The sequence below is a fragment of the Staurois parvus genome, unplaced genomic scaffold, assembly GCF_062004578.1.
Source record: "Staurois parvus isolate SC_StPar_1 unplaced genomic scaffold, SC_StPar_1.0 ptg000393l, whole genome shotgun sequence".
Taxonomy (NCBI): domain Eukaryota; kingdom Metazoa; phylum Chordata; class Amphibia; order Anura; family Ranidae; genus Staurois; species Staurois parvus.
The window spans coordinates 84,214-98,371 of NW_028318189.1; the positions used below are offsets into that span (position 1 = coordinate 84,214).

A 14,158-nucleotide genomic window follows, 5' to 3' on the forward strand; every position below is an offset into this window, starting at 1 on the left:
TGAGGTTGTTAATTTTACAAGGACATTTTTCCTTTGCTTAGTGCAAAGAATACCTAATCACATGCAATACAAAAAAACACAACTGGATACTGAAGTGCAGTAGAACTTCACCTCATTTACTAAGATAAGTAAAATTTCCCCAACCCCATTGTCTTTCTTTGGTATAGTCAGATTTATCATTCTTCTAAATATTCATTGCAAACAGAAAACCAATAACAGTATATACCTAGAAAACAATATATCTACATTTACACTGGACAACACATAGCATGGGGTCATTCTGGGGCTCTCAGCAGAAAATAGCATTTAAAATTGCTCTCTCCAGCCACATTACTTTTATTTATTTATTTCAGGTACTTATATATATTAATATCAATTTACACAGCGCTTTACATATATATATATATTGTACATTCACATCAGTCCCTAGCCCTCAAGGGGTGTACAATCTAAGGTCCCTAACTCCCATTCATACATACACATACTAGGGACAATTTAGAAAGGAGCCAATTCACCTACCAGCATGTCTTTGGAGTGTGGGAGGAAACTGGAGTACCTGAAGGAAACCCACGCAGGCACAGGGAGAACATGCAAACTCCAGGCAGAGGGTGCCGTCGTTGGGATTCGAACCAATGGCCCTAGTACTGCCAGGTGAAAGTGCTAACCATTTGGCCACTGTGCTGCCCATTTATAACATGTCCACTCTATTCAGATTCATCTGATTTTTTTTCCAAATTTAGGAACAGTTCCTATGATAAGAGGCACTAAAAACTTTGCTGCTATAAATATGCCTGTGGTTTAGGTTACATAAAATGAGCATGTGAGGGAGAGGTGAAAGTGTTCCATGTTGTGTCTGGTGTCTACAAGCAGCTTTGCATGTCATTCCTTCTATTTACATGTGTCAATTAGCTCACTCAAATACACCTTTTAGGTTACACTGCAGCTACAAGGATTAGGTATAACTACTAGGTTATTAAAAACATGGTGTGCGTTCAATGCAAACCCAATAATTACTGCTATATTGCTTATATTGCTGCTAAGTTAATATTTATTTGAATCTCATATAACATGCTTGGAATACTAATACTAGTGCTAGAACATGTTGTTTTCTCTAATGCTGCAAGCTAAAATATGGAAACACACCATATTTAACCAACTTCAGATAATTGAATGACATTTCATTTATACAGGTAACAACACATGATATAGATAATTTTTTTTTTTTTTTTAAAGGAATATAAAGTAAAATATAGCTTTAAAAATTTTATACAGATATCATGTATATTTGTACAGGAGACTGACAACAAGGAATAGTAAAAAAAATCCTTAATACAGTCAGCAATGTAAACATAAACCCCTTAACTGCTAGATTAACATTTATTATTTCAATCTTTTTATATATATTAATTTTTCACATTTTAAGCATTGCTGCTAGAAAAGTATTTACCAACCTTGTTGAATTAAAAATTGTCTATCTTAAGTGCTACGTCATAAGTACAGTAACCCTTAACAATGAATCAGACTTCATCTGGTCTTGCTTCAACTTCAGCAAAATGAATTCTGATAGCTTGCTTTGGGGTACTGCACTACAGCATAAAACATCTTTACAGAATAAAAGTATGTATTATTTTTAGATATTGTACAATAAAAAACATTCTTCAAAGTTTCTAAATGGCAAAATCCATTGAATGTTTATAATTTCCAGTAAATTAATTTATTTTTATGTATTTTGTTTTTTTTTAAATGTACATAATAGTTGTCTACTGCAATGGTTCTTTCTGTCTACAAAATAATTCTAATGATTGCAGTGTACAACTGATATGATAATAAAGTGGCAGCATCTACAGTTTTGTACATACACTTATGGAATGTTTCTGAATATATAAGAATATAGATCTGCATTTTAAGCATGTCATAATGCCAAAAAGCAAAAGTGCAAAAAAAAAAAAATAAATACAAAATATATATTATGTTCAGGTGGACACAGATCTAAATATTTATTCACATATTTGTTTTAGTTTTAATATTTACAGTACATTTTATTTTTAATAATTTTTTGTTATAGTGATATACTGTATTCTATAGTGTCCAGTCTGAAGAATTCTAAAAACAAAAAAAAATAATATCCAAATAAAATAATGAAGAATGCAGTTGTATTATTCAAAAATTATTTTGGTGTCTGAAGACTAGCAAATGCTGAGAGAGATGTAAGTGGGTCATTTCTCTGTGAACAAATCTAGAGTATTATTACTACTACTACTACTACAGCTACAAATCTAGAGCATTCATTTCAGCTAGGGGTTATTTCCTGTAAGGGCTTTACATAAGTAAAAGTCTAAATAAATTATGTTTATTATACAAACATTTTTTTAATCTTTTTACATTGTGTATTAGAAAATATATATGTATACAATAACATGCTATAGCCTTACCTCATTCATATCTAGATAGGCTTTGCACCTATTCATTATATCAGGGAACATTGAACAACATTCTGTTTTATGCTACTATATAAAAATCAGTTAGAAAATCCCCCAAAAACATATATATATATATATTTTTTTTTTCATTCAGTATGTGGTCACACATGTTCACACCAGAAAGCATCATGAGATGTCATATAATACCTTACTACTACTCACCAACAATGGCCAAAATGGACTAGAAGTAGGAGGAAGATGATCAAGTGGGATCCAATAAACAACATAATCCAACACTGGAAAACCCTGAACCACTACAAGCAAAGACTGTTCTTCTGCAAGTTTAAATCAGGACCAGTAGGAGATCCCAAGTGAGAGCCAAGGGGTAGAGAAATGGAGCTGCAAACCTACTAAGAAGAGATTATCTACTTAATTAAAGATTTTCTCTCTAAACCCTTTAGCCAATCAGGACTCAAGTGCCAGAGTGAGATTGACTTGATCAAAAGAACACCCCAGGCTCCAATAAAACAAACACCAAGACAGAGGAGAGAAGACAGAAGCTAAGAGGGAGGAGGGAGAGGTTCAACAAAAAGTGATCCTGTGTGTGTACTGTGCATAAAATTCACTTCTATCTTCTGCTTTTGTGATTGTCCTTAAAATCAGTATATTATTAAGGAAAAAATGTAAGATATTTAGATATATAACAGTTTGGAAACCGTTATGGCGGGTTTGCAGATCGGGATGTATGTCCATCAAATGTTCCTGTGGATCAAAGTGGTGAACATGGTCCAAAGTTTTTTTTTTTACAAGACTAAAACAAAAGTGTTGTGCCTTTGGCCCTCATCTTGACAATGCAAATAGTAATTCATGTTTACTCATGTCTTGTCCAGGGAAATCTTTGTCTTTCACTGGTAAGCTTTAGAAATAAAAATGTTTAATGGGTGGTCAATGAAAGGAAATAATAATCGATGACTTAGCTGGAACAAATTTGCTCCTTCCTTCTTTTTTGGCGGAGAAACCTCCCCATTCCACGCTTCCTCCATTCAAGGCTACCTCAATGAAGGGGCACAAAGGACATTTGCCTTGGGTACACCAAGGGAAGGGAGACACAACAAGCCTGAATGGAACATGGAAGCTTATGCTCTAAAGCAATAGCTCATATAGATAGAAAAGTTGTGCATTATTTCAAAGGTGCCAATGTCTACACCGGTGATATTTCCATATATCTTTATTTAAACTATAACCTAAAATTATATGTAAACCCAGTCACTAAAATCTCATATCAGCTTTAATTAATTTCAAAAGGAGTGTTTTATATTTGAAATCTGTTTTCTTTCATTAAATAATGATAATATTTACATATCATTATACCTGGTGATCCTCACATTCGTGTACATCAACAAACATAAAATGGGCATGATCCACTGTTGTCACCATCATGAAACCTGCCATCCCAAAGGCCATGCTGCCATTGCTAGAGAGCATGTTAACAGTTTGTAGCTTTAAAAATAAGCAGCACTGAAATGTAACAAGTTACTAAAAAGGTAAAAACAAGTATATTACTATTTAAAAAAACAAAAAAACACATTATTGGAGACACAGAGCTTCAGCAAACTAAATGTCATTCAGTTAGGGTAACTCTGCTTTAAAAAGAAGCTCTAGTCTAAACAAAAATGTTCTATATACTGCTTAATAATAAAAATATTCCATACAGTATATAGTAGCATTAACATTTTCATTTTCTGTACCAAAATCACATTACATGTTACACCCATATTCAGACTGGACCCCGCTCCCACTTTGACAGCTAGCGGCGGATATTCTCCCCCCCCCCCCTTGCTAGCTGTCAAATTTTTTTAAAAAGTGGCTGTGTAAGGCTCCGCCCACATGGCCATGTCACTCATTCACAGTTATCTGTGAATGAGAGACTACAAGTCTCAACAGCCTTAGCGGCTGTCAGGTTGTAGTCCTCAAACAACTACCATGGCACCATGTTAGTTCATTCATTTTTCCTGTCAGTATATTTGCTTGTTTCCGTACATCCCATATGAGCAAGCAGATATACTGACAGATCTGCAGAAAACTTGCATGGCACCAGCGATCTGCTGATCGCCGGTGCAGTGGTTTACAGGCTCCTGCAGACAAAAATTAATTCATGCACATTTTTTTACCTGCAAAAAATATGAATTTATTATTTTTTTTTATTCTTTAAAATTTTTATTTTTATCTCAAAACATTCCAAAAGTTCAGAACATACTTAACTAGATTGTTCAGATCTGCCATACATGTATACATCTGTGGTCCAACCTGTGAACACAGTTTTTAGTTGTCACAGCTGTTTCTATTTTCCAAAAGCTAAAGGCTACTGTGGCCTGACTCATAGTGGTGCCAATTCCAGCCACGGCACACCTGGGAAGTTTTACATATAGCCATGCACTGGCCCTAAAACTAGTGTTGCTTCTGGGAAGGGTGATGCAACTGCCTCTGGAGCTGGATGTAAGCCTTGGATCTGACAAGTGACATCCATACTGACAGGCTTCTTTTAGATCTTGTCACTTGTGACTGAGCCCCAGTTATATCAGGCAATCCAATTTCTGCAGACTTTAAATCCCAGTCAAAACTGTGAGACTTTATGATCTCTATAAAGCTGACTGAGAAGGAACACTAATCTTTGCCTGTTTCAATTTAAGTAATCTTTTAAGCTATTTTGAATGTATTACTATAGCAATTTCCAGCAAAATTCATGTTCTGTGGTACAGAACTTTTTTCAGTCTACTATTATGGCCCCAGCAATTTTATTATTTTCTTTGGCTTACATGTGTGTTTATGGAAACAATAACATTCTTTAATCCTGTCCCGACCCAGGGGCGGACTGACCATTTGGAAACTCGGGCACTGCCCGAGGGCCCGGGGTCAGTAGGGGGCCCCATGAGATGCCCCTGGTACCTTTTTCATAGGCTTTTTTGAGTTTGGACAAGGACACAGGGGCCCCATGATCCCCTATTGCCCGGGGGCCCCATGAGTTGTCAGTCCGCCCCTGGTCCGACCTAAAGGTTTCAAAGACAAATTTTTCATGGTAACAAACAGACAGTAGGGGGCACATACTGTAGGACTAGAACAGCCATTCTCAACCAGGGTTCCATACAACTCTAGGGTTCTTCCAGAGGTTGCTAAAGACTCCTTGAGCTGTGGCTGACTGACCTCCTATCTGATGGCATCTTTATAGTTTCTGGGTCAATGCCACTGGGCAGAACCAGCTGTGTGACACCAATGATTTTTTTAGCTGTCTATTAGGCCTTTTTCACATGGGCGGCTGTCCTTCTGCAGGTAAAAGCATGTTTTGTTATTTTGAAATTCAAGACTCTAGGCACAGAGAACACTTGCGGCTGTACAGCGCGATTGACAGATTATGTGTGTTTACATGTGGCTGCGATTAGCTGCGGTGGCACATCCTTGCCATTTCTATAGCAACTATATTTTTTTTTTTGGTCCCTTGACTAGTCATAGTGCATTTGTGCCCTCCCATTTCCGGTGTCTTTGTTCAGTATCTGGTGAAAACTAACTAAATCTCAACATATATACAATGTGACATAATAGTGAAACAAACAGTGAATCCTTAATGAAAATTTATGAAAAAACAGTGCAACATCACACAATATTGTGCATATGGTGGAAATGACTGATATAAAGCCCCCTACTGCGTATATATATATATTTTTTATTTCAGCGTTTTATTTATGGTATGAATAGAGTGTGTTGACACTGAGCACTTGTATTGGGTATATCCCCTGTAGTAGGGGGCTTTATATCAGTCATTTCCACCATATGCACAATATTGTGTGATGTTGCACTGTTTTTTCATATATTTTCATTAAGGATTCACTGTTTGTTTCACTATTATGTCACATTGTATATATGTTGAGATTTAGTTAGTTTTCACCAGAGCACTACACTTATTGATTGTTATACTTTGATATTTCACTTTAGGTAATAAAGTGCAGGTGTAGCAGCTTATTTTTAGTCTAGTAGGATTGAGCGCACAAGGTTTTTCCCTATTTGTTCAGTATCTGCATCTTTGGTCATTGAGAGGACTTTGACTTTTGCTGAAGTGTGATCATTATGGATTATGGAAGAAATTTGATTGCAGTGCTCATTTTGCTGCTTATGATGAAAAGGAGGAAACAGATGGATCTGATTCAGCAGAGGAGACATCATCTCTACTGGGTACATCCCTTGATCTCTCAGCATCCATCTATTGGCTACTTTGCCCTCATGTTTGGAGAAATGCGCACTCACCCAGACAAATTCTGCAATTTTACCAGGATGTCGGTGGCAACCTTCGATCAGTTATTAGACCTTGTAAGAGGACATCTGAGCTGAATACACACCAACATGAGACTAAGTATTAGTGCAGAAGAATGGCTGTTAGTTACTTTAAGATAGACTTTCTATATGTTGCATGGATGCTTGAAAATATGTGTAATTTATTTCTCTTCAGGTTTTTATTTTTTCTCATATTTTTTCAATATTGTATTGCAGATACTGTTGCCAGTTTCACCTCCCAACACCATCATTTGTTAATGGGGATCTTAACTGTGTCAACAACTGTGCATCACACTTGACTTGTCCTGTGGGAAGAACTGGAAAAACTCAGTAATGCCAGAACCAACAGCCAGTTTGTGGGAAGAAATAGCTAATGCGTTTTGGGAGAAAGCTAACTTCCCAAATTGCATTTGGGGCATTAGATGGGAAACATGTCCGTCTCATCAAGCCACCTAATTCTGGTTTCAACTACAAAAAATATTTCTCAATTATTCTGCTGGAACTCATTGATGCCAATATAACATTTATAGCGGTGGGTGTTGGGGGCCTATGGAAGTTCTGGAGATTCCAGAATTTTCAGTAATTCTGTGATGGGTTGACGTTTCTAATATGGGGAATTTGACGTGCCACATTGATTGGCCTCTGCCTGGCACTGCTGGGCTGGATCTGCCTCTAGTGGTTGTAGCAGATGAGGCATTTGCTTTATCCACCTACCTCCTTTGGCCCTACACGGGGCATGGCTCCGATTCCAGGGAATGCATTTTTAATTATCGAGTAGAGCATGCCGAACAGTGGAGTGTGCTTTTGGAATCTGTACATCAAAATGGCGTGTTTTATTAACATCAATGCACCTGCAGGTTGAGCATGCAGTCAATGCAGTTTTGGCGTGCTGTGCTCTGCATAACTTTTTGAGGATAAAGGAGAATGTGTCCAGTGAATCCCCAGAACAGATCCAAATGAAACCCAAGGTCCTCAGACTGGCACTGGTCCCAGTAATCATGCCCTCCAAATACATGAACATATTGTGGACTACTTCCTTACCAATGAAGGACAGGTTCCATGGAAAAATAGCTATATGTAATCTTTTGGTTGAAGATTTTTTTTGTAAAATTGTTATTACCACTGCTTTACCATTTTACCATTTGTACATTTTGTTACATTGTTATACAAAGTATACCAGTTTTAACATTTTGATAAAATTTTAAACAAAAGTCAACACTTTTGTCCAATTATTTTGGATTTATTTTTATGTTTGCTTTATGTAAATTAGTAACAAACTTGGTAAGCAAAGAAATAAGATCTTAGGTCTTCCAAATACAAAACCTTGAACATACATGCTTGCATGTGCAAAAAGAAAAAAAAATTTCCTTTGGATTAGTGAGAAAGCTTTTTAGTTTCAAGTATAAAACTCTTTTTTGACCCAGTATTGCAGATCTGATAACATGAGTCACAAAAATCCCTTGAAAAAAATCACAAAAAGTTCAAGTATTCCCCTGTCATGTAATGTGGCAAAAAATATTTTGTTTCAAACAGATGGGGTGTGAGTAGGGGCGGACTGACAACTCATGGAGCCCCCCGGGCAACAGGGGATCATGGGGCCCCTGTGTCCTTGCCCACACTCATAGCACACCCAAAAAAGCCTATAAAAAGGTACCAGGGGCATTTCAAGGGGCCCCCTACTGACCCCGAGCCCTCGGGCAGTGCCTGAGTGCTCGAATGGTCAGTCCGCCCCTGGCTGTGAGCACAGTATACAGATTTGTGTTTGTGCTTACAGTGGCCACATGCATTGCTTGAAAACCTAATTTTTTTAAACAACTTGGGTTCTGAAATGCACAATCACACTTCAAAGTGTGTCCAACATCCTGCTGAGTGTTATTATGCCTCAATTAAAAATATATCATAAACTGCCTGTAGTGATTTTGTGTCGGTAACCTCTACTGATTTTTTTACAAAAAAAATCAGGAATTCGTTTGGCTAGATTAAACAGGATTTGTGAATAGGGAGAACTATACTGTCATTCATCTTACTTGGACACATTCTGGTTTTGCAGGCTGTGTGGAGACAAGATGCCTTGTGAATGGAGCAGAGGACACAAAGGGGAGGCTGAAATTATAAAATTGAAGCAGTTTGACCATGCCATGATAAATACCTGTCTTTAGTGGGGATAGCATAAAGAACAATCAACAGGAACTTGGATATACCTGCTTATAGCAAAGTTATCAGTCAGATTAACCTCAATATAAAATAAAACAGGCATATAAATAACAATCTAGAAGCAATTAACAAACTACAAGTATTCATAAACTGGGTAAGAGGACTGTATGGAAGAATGGATAGGTTCCCTGCCAACATCAATGGATAAATCAGATGGAGAAGATAAATATGAGGGTGGACGGCATGGGTTTGGCTGCTAATGAATTCTCTGAAAACCCTGATTAGATTGGAAAGGTGTGTACATTGTTGGGGGTCCTGAGTAAAGGTGGCTCATGGCAGGTGTAGTGTCATGGTAATGATGGCCGGGCAGTGATTTAGAGCCACTAGATGTATTAAAACCCAATCCCCAGGGCTGAAAGGGCGGAATTTGGAATTGCTCTTTGTAAGCGGAAACTATGAACATAATATATGCATATACAGTTCCTCTCAGGTTTAATCTGAAGGTATGTACATCCAAATTGGAGGAAGGGTTTAGGAATTACAGCTCTTAAGAGTAGCCATCCCTCCTTTTTCAAGGGGACAAAAGTAGTTGGACAATTAAATCAAAAGCTATTTCATGGCCAGGTGTGGGCTACTCCATTATTTCTTCATCAAGCAGGTAAAAGGTTTGGAGTTGATTCTAAGTGTGGTATTTGCATTTGGAATCTATTGCTGTGAACCTACATCATGTGTTCAAAGGAGCTGTCCATGCAAGTGAAACAGGCCATTGTAAGGCTTCAAAAACTAAACAAATCCATCAGAGAGATAGCAGCAGCATTAGAAGTGGCCAAATCAACAGTTTGGTACATTCTGAAGAATGCACTGGTGAGCTCAGCAACATAAAAAAGCATGGACGTCCACGGAAGACAACAGTGGTGGATGATGGCAGGATCCCCTCTATGGTAAAGAAAACCCCATTCACAACATCCAGACAAGGGAAGGACACTCTCCAGGAGGTGGGCGTATCATTGTCAAAGTCTACAATCAAGAGAAGACTTCAGGAAAACAAATACAGAGGGTTCACCACAAGGTGCAAACCATTCATAAGCCTGATGAATAGAAAAGCCAGTTTAGACTTTGCCAAAAAACATCTAAAATTCTTTGGATGGATGAAACTAAGATAAGTCTGTACCAGAATGACAGGAAGAAAAAAGTGTGAAAAAGGCTTGGAAAAGCTCATGATCTAAAGCACACAACGTCATCTGTAAAACATGCTGGAGGTAGGTTGATGGCATGGGCATGCATGGCTTCCAGTGACACTGGGTCATTGGTGTTTATTGGTGATGTGACAGAAGACAGAAGCAGCTGGATGAATTCTGAAGTGTTTAGAGATATACTGTCAGCCCAGATTCAGCCAAATGCAGAAAAGTTGATTGGATGGCGCTTCACAGTACCGATATACAATGATCCCAAACACACTGCAAAAGCAACCCAGGAGCTTTTGAAGCAGTCATTGCCAGTAAAAGATTCTCAACAAAATATTAAAAATTAACATTTTATTTATGATTATATTCATTTGTCCAATTACAGTTGAGCCCCTGAAAATGGAGGGACTGTGTATAAAAATGGTTGCAGTTCCTAAAATTTGTACTTGATATTTATTTTCAACCCCTTGAATTAAAGCTGAAAGTCTGCACTTCAAATTCATTTGGATTGTTTCATTTTAATTTATTCTGGTGGCATACAGAACCAGAAGTATGAAAATTGTGCCTGTGTCCAAATATTATTATTATTATTATTATACAGGATTTATATAGCGCCAACAGTTTTCTCAGCGCTTTACAATATAACGGGAGACAATACAGCAACAATACAATTCAATACAAGAGAGATTTGAGGGCCCTGTTCCTTGGAGCTTACAATCTAGGAGGGAGGGGCTAGTGGTACAAAAAGTAGTAACTGTGGGGGATGGACTGGTTGGAAGAGTAGAAGATTCCAGTATTAGCTGAGGGCAGTATAGACTTCCCTGAAGAAATAGGTTTTCAGAGATCGCCTAAAAGTGAGCAGAGTAGGCGATAGTCTGATAAATTGGGGTAGAGAGTTCCAGTGGATGGGGGAAGTTCTGGAGAAGTCCTGGAGACGAGCATGGGAGGAGGAGACAAGGGAGCTAGAGAGTAGGAGGTCTTGCGAGGAGCGGAGAGTACGGTTTGGGTGATATTTAGAGACAAGATCGGTGATGTAATTTGGGGCAGAGTTATAAATGGCTTTATACGTTATTGTTAGTGTTTTGAATTTTATCCGTTGGGCAACAGGAAGCCAGTGGAGGGATTGGCAGAGAAGGGTGGCAGATACAGAACAGTTAGTAAGGTGGATGATTCTGACAGCAGCATTCATGATAGACTGAAGAGGGGATAGCCTGCGATGAGGTAGGCCAATGAGGAGGGAGTTACAATAGTCAAGGCGAGATATAACAAGGGAGTGGGAAAATATATATGGACCTAACTGTATATCCCCTTTAACTTCAATACGCTTATCAGGAGGGACCTCTATGATTACACACAATAACAGTCTGCAAAACATCACATCAGGGTCTGAGATATTCAAGAATTCATCAGCAACTTGTGAGGCAGAAGCTTCCGATTGTTTTTTCAATTCTTCAAATAGGCAATCAAAATATTCTTCAATAGGAGGCTCATACTGAGGACGGCATGTTCGATGGGTGGTGGAACTTGACTGGACTCTCTTATCTATATTTCCCTGTAAATAGAATGAGAATACAGATTATGCTTTGCTAAAAATGTGTCACTGCACCAACACCAGCTGCCATTTTTGAAGGTGTCAGCAATAACAACAGAGTGATTTACAGAAGGAGGTTGTGACATGACAATTGGGACATTTTGAAAGAAACATACCACAGGTGCTTGAGTAGCTGGGTGATTTTCATCAGGAGAAACTGTCTCTGCATCTGTATCTTGATTTGATTTGCCTCTATTGTCTATTGTCTGATTAACTTGCAGGTACGCTTGAAATGGTTCTAGGTAAACATAATAGCATACAACTTTGAGGAACAAGATTTATGTATTTCTGTACAAACCATATAGTTGTTTCAGTGTTTACATTTTTTAAATTAGAATCCCGTATAGTGTAAACCACAGGATTGCTCTCTAGCAATAGCTGATTGAACTTTTAAAAAATAGGTGAGATGCCTCCAGAATAAGAAGTGACTGTAGGAATACTATGCAGAAATAGTGAGTGTTGCAGATGATAGCAGCGGGCAATATTATCCAGAGATAGAGCAAATAATAAGGTTAAAATTAGACATTTGCAGTTTCTTGGATGTGAAAAATAAGACATAAATAAAACAATAAAACTTACAGTCGCAACTCTGTGGTGCGCCTCAAAAATGACAAGGCCTCTCTTCATGGAGTTCCTGCTTGTAGGGATCTCCATCTAGAAAATCTCATTTCCTGCAATATATTCCTTTGGCAAATATTATAGCAGAGTTCCAGTTACATGGAAAAAAACAAAATCTGTAGCTGCTGACTTTTAAAAAACAGCCACTCACCTGTCCCTCCTCGATCTCTTGGTGTCCTTCCCTCAGCCCGTTTCACCGGCCATCCTATGTTCCAGGTGCTGACATCTTTAGTGTGGGCACCCGGGTGTGACAGCTTGTGGATTCACAGCCGGGTGCCCACTGCACATGTGTGAGTACTGCTGCGCTTTGTGAATGGTCCCGTAGTCTTCTGGGAGCTGTCACATGTCCCAGAAGACTACCGAGAGGAGGGGTGGGGGACAACTACCGCTTCCGATCGCTTAGGCGATCATAGCAGAAGTGGGAGTGGGTACCTATCAATTTCAGGGGCCCACCTCCCCTCCCCAAAGGTGCCAAACCTTAATGGGGAGCGGGGGACCAGTCTTTAAAGCGGAACTTCCTCTTTTGAGTGGAGATCCGCTTTAAACATATGACAAATATGATGGATAGAACATTAAATGACCATAGCAAACAATTCCCCTAAGAAAATGCATTTGCTATTTTTCATGTATGGTTGCTATGGGCAACTGATCCCATGTATCTGCACCTCACACATCAATCAATTCACTCACCGTGGTTCTCCTGTTCACTTGCAGACATATTTTCCCAATTTGGAGTCAGAAATTGTACACTTCCCCCCATTTCAACCTCTTCGTGACTCCTAGGCGTTCAGGGTCCCATATCTCAGGTTGGTCGTGCACCAATGCTAGAATGGCCTCATGAGAGATATCACCAGCCGCCATCGCTCCTCTCTCTATTTCTATCCTCCCTTCAACTTCCTGTGTCATTCCCAGGTATCCCTTGTCATTCAGATGTGCTTTCTGTTGATTTTCTTACTTTTTTGTTGCTGCTATTCGCAGGTGATATATTGCACTGTGATTACCCGTGGTTATGTACAGATAGCTGCAATAAATTGGCCCTGAATGCAGTCAAATTTATTTTTTCTAACCGCAAGTAATGAAACCGTTGCTAAACGCAGTTTGTGAATGGCGCCATAGGAATGCATTGTCTGAGTTTAGTTGCAATAGATAACTTTACCTATCTGCAGCTAAAAGCAGAATTCTAGCCACCCGTGTGAAAGGCGCCTTAGAGAAGAATTTTATCCACAACTGTAAAGGTGGGGGGTTATTCTTCTCACTGGCAGCCAATGTGTGCAGCATTTTTCTCACTGGCCCCTAATGAGTTCAGATTAGCAGGGGTTCCTTGACACTTGAAAAATATTTCAAGGGTTCCTCTTGGGTTAGAAGTTTGAGAAAGGATGAACTAGAGAATTCTTAACTCAAAGCAAGACTTTGCTCTTGCCTTAAAGTTCACATTAGTGCAATACGATAACTCTCGGTAAATGCACATTTTACTGTGCATTACTACAACACATGGCAATGCAATAAACAGTGTGATGCATGGTGGTGCCATTTATTTTTTGCATCGAGTGGTGAAAAACAAATGCTGTATGTCTGCACTTCATCACTATGAAACATATTAGTTGTTTATTTCCATCCAAAACCTTTTTCTATTTTCAATTAAGTAGTGAAGGATTAGTACCTCTGTTTTTATTGCTGTCTGTGTCCCTACTGGGAAAATCTGCAAATCACGATTTGTTGTGGGGAGAGCCAGTGTCATCAGAAGAGAAACTCATGCAAAACCCAAAACATATATAGTTCTCACCAATCGATGGGTAGAAGAGAAATCTTCCAATAGGGTTCACTTTTGCAATGTTCAGAGGACTTACCATAAGTTTACAAAGATTACC

At 38.6% G+C, this 14,158-nt stretch overlaps 1 long non-coding RNA gene and 1 pseudogene across 2 annotated transcripts in view; one reads left to right on the top strand and one right to left on the bottom strand.

Moving 5' to 3' along the window:
* LOC149455470 (uncharacterized) overlaps positions 1–3,056 on the top strand; it is a 28,135-nt gene extending 25,079 nt beyond the window's left edge. For both annotated transcript variants that reach the window (XR_016314049.1, XR_016314050.1), the window contains one exon: positions 2,575–3,056. This is a non-coding gene — a long non-coding RNA (uncharacterized LOC149455470). The remainder of the gene's footprint in view (positions 1–2,574) is intronic.
* A 5,974-nt stretch (positions 3,057–9,030) lies between these two features.
* On the bottom strand, positions 9,031–13,008 carry LOC149455471 (uncharacterized; annotated as a pseudogene).
* Between the last annotated feature and the right edge of the window lie 1,150 nt (positions 13,009–14,158).